The following is an 8,179-nucleotide window of genomic DNA, read 5'->3' on the forward strand; positions in this document are numbered from 1 at the left end:
TTGGGTATCTTTTGAAAGGTAAGGAATCTCACAGTTAGATGTCTACCAGATGGACAAGTTAATTACCTGCGGTAAATCCTTATCTGGTAGAGACATGATCTAACTGCAGATTCCTTACTGACATACCCATAATCCCAGCAGTGCAGACAGGGTTTTAGGGTCAGGCCTGATTCCTTTCAGGAACCCAGTTGTTCAAAACACACCAATGTCAGTGCACTTCATGCGCTCCATGGCTCTGCAGTCTTGGCCCGTAAAATTTTGAAAAGTAAAAGAGGTCAGCAGGCTGAGGTGGTGCCTATATAGGTGATCCGAATGTCACTATGGCGCAGACTACGCCATCGCGCTGAGCCAACCAACGCCACCTACCGGCACACAGGTGTTTTGCTCAAAGAAAAATCTTCCGGATCCAGTCTGACGACTGGGAAATTCAAAGCTGAGGAATCTGCAGCTAGATCATGTCTCTACCAGATAAGACTTCACCAAAGTTCAGTAACTTGTCCAACAGTCCTTTTGCTATGCCAAAAACCCATTCCCGGACAGTGTCACCGGTTTGCAAATACAATCCAGCATATACCAAACAATTTGACTTCCCATAAACTTGTCTTGCAACATGTGACAGTCCTTTGCCATGCCATAAACCTATTACCTGCCAGAATCAAAGTAAAATTGGGATTGAATTGGATTGTGTATTTGGCGACAGTAACATTGAGAGGTCTTACTGTGTGGCTAAATGGTGCCAAATACGAAATTCAGCCTAAATAGACTCGGAGGTTTGTAAGGTTAAAAGGATGTAACCTCCTCCTCAAACATAGGATGTCCAACAAGGTTCTTTCGGACAATGTCTGCACAGTCAAGAACCACTACGTCTTCTTGTCTTTGCCTACCATTCAGAAGACTCGAGGCTTTCCTGTGAAGCCATAACAATATTTTTATTAATCCTAGACTATCTACCAGCCCACAAAATACTCAATATACTTTGTTAGGCCCCCCCAAGGTCACCAATTAGAATAATCAACAGTAGAAATTGGAGCAGTAAAGCAATTGCTGGAGTATATTCCTCTTACATGAATGCAACCCAAACAGGAGATGAAGAGCCATGAACATCTAGACAGGTTTGCTATGATTTGAGATTTTAAGCGGGAGGGGCAATTTGCTGCATACCATCCTCATAGCAATACCTTACGTTTTTATACTCAAGTATTCGATGGATTTACTTGACATATCTTTCTTTACTCATCATGAGACCGCTTCGAACTCATAAGATTGGAATAATTCCTTGGATGAGTGGGTTCACTGTGGGGGTGGGGGGAAGGCTTTCCTCTGCAAAGGGGCTTATTTTGTGCTCCACTCTGCCAAACCATAATTCCCTCACCTCTGGGGAACACCAAATCTTAAGAGCTGGGGCGAAATGGCAAGGGCAAATAATAAAGGGTAGGATGCAAAGGGAAGCCTTGTCTAGTTACATGTTGAATCATGCACGGCCCGATTTTAAAAAGAGGCCACTGACTGACCCTTGAGCACAGGGGCGTTATAGATGGCAATTGTCCAGATTTTCATGTGGGAACCCAGGGGCAGATACAATAAAGTTTAGCAAGCCACAAACCAGTCAAACTGCTTTGCAACTGCTTAATTTGTACTTTGTAATGTATTATGGACCAGAAAAAGTACTGTTTTTTTAATTTTGCAACCACAACGCAACAATTAAGAACATTTTATTTGTGAGACTAAATAGCAATTTTATTTTTTAAACCTGACAGATCAACGCTGTCTCCTCCACTTGCTTTAACACCCTCTGCATCCTTCGCAAGACCTTCAAGTGGACCCCCCCCCCCCCCCCGAATCCAGAAAGACCGTCACCCACGCACTCCTAACAAACAGACTGGACTACGGAAAAGCCCTCAATGCCGGACCATCCAGAACACCGCGGCCAGACTAGTCCTCGGCATCCCACGAAATGAACACATCACTCAGCACCTTCGAGACCTGCACTGGCTCCCCGTCGAGAAGAGAGTAACCTTCAAGCTACTCAGCCATGCCTACAAATCCCTCAACAACACCGGATCCCAAAACCTCAACGTAAGAGTTTCCTTCCATGTACCCAAGAGAGACCTCCGCTGCACCGACCTCACCCTTGCCGAAACCCCACACATTTGCAGAGCCAGAGCAGGTGGAAGAGCCTTCGCCTACATCGCGGCAAAGACCTGGAATGAGCTCCTACTCAACATCAGACGTTCCCCCATTCTGCACACCTTCAAGAAGAGCCTCAAGACCTGGCTCTTAGGCTGACTCGGAGCTGCACCCCCCCACCTCATCTATCAAATTGGCAATTCTTTATCCTTCCCTGCCTACAAGGAGTTTCACAGGTCTCAGTCCCAGCACTTTTAATCCTTACCTTGAACAAAGGTGTGACACCAGCATATAGTTTGGCATCTTATCCTTTTAAAACCCCATTTAAATCTGAAGATCTCTTCCCCTGCCGATAATAGCATGGCTGCTTCGACTCTCAGTATAGAATCATGAATGTCAACTCATCCCCTCAAACATACCAAAAACCCGAATTCATGCTAATTTCACCTCAATCCTGCAATATACAGATACAAACATCCTATTGTTTACCCCTCCAATACCATAGCTCTGAGCTTCAGACAAGAGTCTAGACAATCCTCAGAAGCATACCAACTCCATGGGTAGGAGTGTTAATCATCAGTTGAGACGAAGCCAGAGTTTTAAAACAATTTCTCAAAAAAAAGACCTGATGCTTTGATCCAAGCGCTGGTACTTTCCCAAGCCAACTATGGGAATGTCACTCTAGCTGGTAACCCTAACATTCACCTTGCCTCACTGCAGGCTGAAGCATGGTTGACTGCATTGGTCACATTTACACTGTTCTACATGCTATTAAAGGAAGGCTGGGTAATGTACAAGCTAGCTTGCTTTTTACATAAACTTCTGGACAAAGTTTATGGTGCCTCTCAGCAACTTAGCAGCTTGAACACCCTCCTACCTGAAACACCTTTGTTTAACAAATAGAAAAGCACCTGAACCAAAGATTCTTGGCTCTGCACCTACACTTTACTATGACTGGAATACTTGGATCCCCTGCTATTCGAACCATCGCCTCTCGACCAGTTTTTCCTTCCATCCTTTATATATTCTTCAGATATTGAAATACTTGCTCTACCCACTCAAGTGCGGACAGAGTTGGTATTGATTTGTGGCTTGGATGCAGCGCCCGTGATGTTTGATCTGATCTAACTACTGCTTGTAAACCTTCAAATGTTGTAGGTGAATCATGGTGTCTGCAGTGCCTGGATCTCTTTCACCACACAAATTTTCTTGTACGCCTCAGTTTTACTATTTGCGTAGCTGTGCCTCCAAGAAGTACATGTTTGTTCCGCTTTTGTGATATATAGATATATATATTTGTGTCATGTGTAGCTGTGGATACACATGCTGTGCATACTCCAGTCACCTAGTGTTGGGCTTGGACAGGTCTAAATTGTTTATGTTCGAAGAAATCTTTTTGAGTCACAAGGTGTGGTGACCACCTATTGTAGACAATGTTCATGGGCATCTGCTCCATAAATAGTTTTTTTCTCCGTTGTCAGGTTCAGACTTCTATATGGGAGGTCTTGTTTGATGTCACTTGGTGTTCTCGCCAGGCCTTCGGCACTGTCCCTCGTCAGGCCAAACAATCCCACCTTTTGTCGGTCTACTGTCTGGTGTTACTGCACCCTTTCTTCGTGGTCGACAAATTCTCAGCAGCGAAGCTTTGCCCCTTCAACTCCCATCACATTTGACGGTCCAGAATGTCCACGTAATGGAAAGGACTCCTTTTCTGTTCTGCCCATCTTGCCATGCCAAATATCTCAAGACAGACTTGCATGAACTTTGTAACCTGTGCCTCTCCCCTAACCATCGAGAGGAATCCTGTGCAGTGTCTTCCGTTCTGTAATAATAAGACCCTTCGGTAACTCGTTGCGCCACATGCCCTCAGTTTCAATGGTGAAGTACTGGGGCAAGGAGGATACTCTGGACATCTTTGGCGAAGGGGCGGAAGAAGCTCTGCAGCAGCAGGGAACATTTGGCTGCCAACAGCAGAGAGGGGTTCTCGTCGGAGGAGGCTGCCTGCAAGTCAGGCATCAAACCCGAAGGACCCCTCTAGCCCAATGCCTGTTGCAGAGGACCATAGTGAGTACCACTGCCACCTGTGTTTCTGGGGCGCCAGCATCAAGCTCTCATGCTTCTTCAGATGGCTTCCGGCCACCACTGCCTTATAACCATGGTGGGCACTGTACTACCAAGCCAGACCAGACACTCTTGGAACCCTCAGTGCCTAAGTCCACCTCTAAGCCTCGCCCCTCAACATCAGCCACCGCTTCTGTGCTGGAATTGAAGACGCCCACTTGGCCACATTTGGAGTTAAAAGCTTCAGAGCTGCAACCCAGTTCGGGGCATTCTGGATGCCGACCCTTTTCAGCACCATCGAGGCCATCTTCAGAGGAATTCGATCAGCCCATCCTGCAGAGGCTCCAGGAACATCTAGACGCCAGCCAACAGAGGATCAACATCAAGCCAGGTTGGGCAGGATCTTGGCTTAGACTGCTCCACCATTGAAAGATCCTCAAAAGAGGAGACTAACTTTTGAGGCCCTCAACCATCCGTTGCAGCTAACGCTTAAAAACCCTCAGCCCCACGACAGACACCTCTCCACTCCTGCCTGGCTCTTCCTTCTCCGTCCCCTCCTATTCCTACCTTCCCCTTGCTGCCTGGGGGCCCTCACTCGCTTTCACCACAGGGATCTCCATTTTTAAGGGATGGGGACAGCACAGGGTCTCCCTGTGAGCCCTCTTATGACCCCCGCCCCCCCTCCATGCTCCTGACCCTTTGGACAACTATCAGGCCAATCTCCCAGCATATACCGATCCAGATTTATTCCCTGCCAAACCCTGTCCCCCGACGATACCACCTCCTAACACAAGGCAACTGCTTTCCTTAAGGTTGAGCTCTATTTTCAGCTTGAGGAAGATGCTTTCCTGCTGTAAATCCTCTCCTCCACACAGAGGTCCCACCAGTAGTTGCCCAGGTTGAAGAGCATGCTCAAGCATACTGGGTATCTCTTTGAAGAGTCTGTAGAAGTCAGAGTTATTACGCCCAGAGTGGACAAAACGTTTAAGGTTCTCCCCCAGCCCCTTTACAGAGTTAAACCCCCCCCCCCAAATTCCTTGGGCTTGCGCCCTACCAGTATGTTCATGCTCACTGGGACCAGATGGAGGATCTTATCCAACATCTCCCTGAGCAATACCGCAAACGAGGGGTTGTGGTAATACAAACATCTAGGGTGCTCTGGATACGGTGTACACTCAACTGCTTGGGGCATTAATTCTAGTATCCTGTGCGAGATTTTAAACTGGAGGCACAGCAATACCTTCTTAATGTGCCTTTCAATGGTATGCATCTTTTCGGCCTTCGGGTCGACGAGATGCTCGAACAATCAAGGAGGACAAGGATTCAGTTAAAGCCATGGCTGTCCTACAAACTCCCACTGCCCCTGGCTCCTTACCCTACCCACAGTACTGAAGTGCAGCCAAAACAGTTGCCACTCCGAAGACTTCAACCACCTTCATCAGACAGCAACAGCAGACCCCTTCACAGGGTTACTACATGGTAGGGTTGGGGGGGGGGGGGTAAATGGCAAGGGTAGACGCAAAGGGGCAGCCTCTAAAGGAGCCACCATTCCAAAACAGTGATGCTCTCCTTCTTTCCCCGGACCATCTAACTCCTCTAGGGGGCAGGTGTTTCTGCCTCACATGTAGACAATTCGCTCCGACTGCTGGGTTCTAGACAGCATATGGAAGGGGTACAGTTTAGAACTCACCCAAATACTATCCAACATTCCCCCACACGCAGATGTCCACAGTGACTGCTACAAGAGATACTTGCACTGCTTGCCAAAGGGGCCATAGAGCTGGTGCCGCCACTACATCATGGCAGAGCAGTGCATACCCTGTACTTTCTCATGTCCAAGAAAGATGGTTCCCTCAGGCCTATACTTTACCCCCAGACCCTCAACAAGAAAACTCTATTGGAACATTTCCACATGGTCACACTTCAGTATGTCATTCCTCTGTTACAGCAAGGTGACCTCTTGACCACCCTTGATTTGAAGGACGTCTACATTCATATTCCCATCTACCTTGCTCATCGAAGACTCCCAAAACTAGAATCTAGTGTTGATTTGGGGTTGTACAGATCGCGCTCTGCAGTGGTGGAATGGCAACAACCTGTTGCACAGTCTGCCCTTTCTAGACAGAGTTCAGCAGCAGACCATCACCATGGATGCCCCACTAACCGGATGGGAAGCGCACCTGCAAGATCACACAATCCAGGGCTTCCGCGCGCCAGAGCCTTCACATCAACCATCTGGGATTGCTGGCTAGTCAGTTTGCTCTTTGAGCACTCATTTACAGCAAGGTCGGTCGAATGCGTACGGACAACACCACGACCATGCTTTATCTACTAAAGCAAAGGGGCACGAACTTGCCCCAGCTGTCTGCCGTAGCCCAGAGAATCTGGAGGTTGGTCATAAAGTGCATTTCCGGTTTGGACTAAAACTTGGCCAACCTGCTCAGCAGGGTGTATCAACAAGTCCACGAATGGGAACTCCAACCCAGACCCTATGCATTTACATACAGCAGTGTGAGTTCCCTTACATAGACTTGTTCACCACCGTAGACAATGCCAAATTCCCAAACTTCACCGCCAGGTCGCCGCACCCGCAGTCCATGAGCAATGCACTATGGATAAACTAATCAAGGATTTTTGCCTACGCTATTAAGCCTCTCCCGCTCCTACAGTACGTAGTTTGCACAAAGAGGCAAACATCCCTTACCCTCATCCTAGTAGCCACAACTTGGGCGCCCAGCCTTGGGCTTTGCTCAGTTGGAACTCTCTCTGGTTCTTCACGGGAAGCTTGGCAACAGGCCAGACCTTCTCACACAAACCCACAGAACTCTCCAGCACCCCAATCCCCAGCAACTCAATCTTGCAATCTGTCTACGGAGGTCAGTTTGGTTATCTCAAACTATCAGAAGAATGTATTCATCACGAAGCACGCAAACCTACTACCTGCTACTTGGCTAAATGGAGGCTTGTTGTGCACTATTGCCATCCTAAATGTATCAGTCCTCTCACTGTGAGAACATGACATTGTCTATTAACACCTTCAACAGTCAGGCCTTGCCTACACCTCCATTTGGTTACAATTGGCCACTGTGGCTGCTTAGCTACAAAACAGGCAGCACACTTCCCTCTTCCTACCAGTCATTCTGACCTTTTTGGAATGGCTGAAGCAGATGATCCCGCCCTGGACACCTCCTGCTCGAGGTTGGAATCTCCACATTGTCCTAACTAGGCTCATGGGTCCTCCTTTTGAGCCCCTTTACTCTTGCCCGCATCCGTATCTATCACGGAAGCAGGCCTTCCTTGCAGCCATTGCTTACCTTAGGTGAGTCAGTGAGATACACGTATTCACCTTAGAACCTTTCTTCCCGGTTCATCCAGATAGGGTGGCCCTCAGAACCAACCCTAAGTTTCTCCCCAAAGTTGTTTCTACTTTTCATCTCAATTGAACCATTGAATTGCCAGTTTTCTTCCCACATTCAGAGTCTGTAGCGGAACACGCCTTGCATACCCTGGATGTCAAATGGGTGATAATGTATTATGTGCATAGCATAAAACCCTTCTTTAAGACACATCAAATCTTCATGTCCCACTCCAAGTCATAAGAAGGGCATGCCATTTCCAAAGTAGGGATTGCTCTTTGGCTTGTCTTGCATATTCACTTGTTACGCTAAAACATCCCACCTGTCCCTCCCAGACCCCATCCACTTTCATAAAAGCGTCTTCTACAGCTTTCTTGGGGGAAATATACCACTAGCTGACATCTGTAACACAGCTACTTGGGCCACTCCTCACACTTTTCCTAAACATTACTGTGTGGATGTCCTGGCCAGACAGCAAGCTACAGTCGCGGCCTGGCTGTTTTAGGCACACAGTTTCAACCTTTTGCAACATCCTCAGGCTAAGCCACCACTTTTTGGTGGGAACTGCTTTGCGGTATATGCACAGCATGTGTATCTATAGCTAAACATTCCACAAACAGAAACTGTTACTTACC

The sequence above is a fragment of the Lissotriton vulgaris genome, chromosome 12, assembly GCF_964263255.1.
Source record: "Lissotriton vulgaris chromosome 12, aLisVul1.2, whole genome shotgun sequence".
Taxonomy (NCBI): domain Eukaryota; kingdom Metazoa; phylum Chordata; class Amphibia; order Caudata; family Salamandridae; genus Lissotriton; species Lissotriton vulgaris.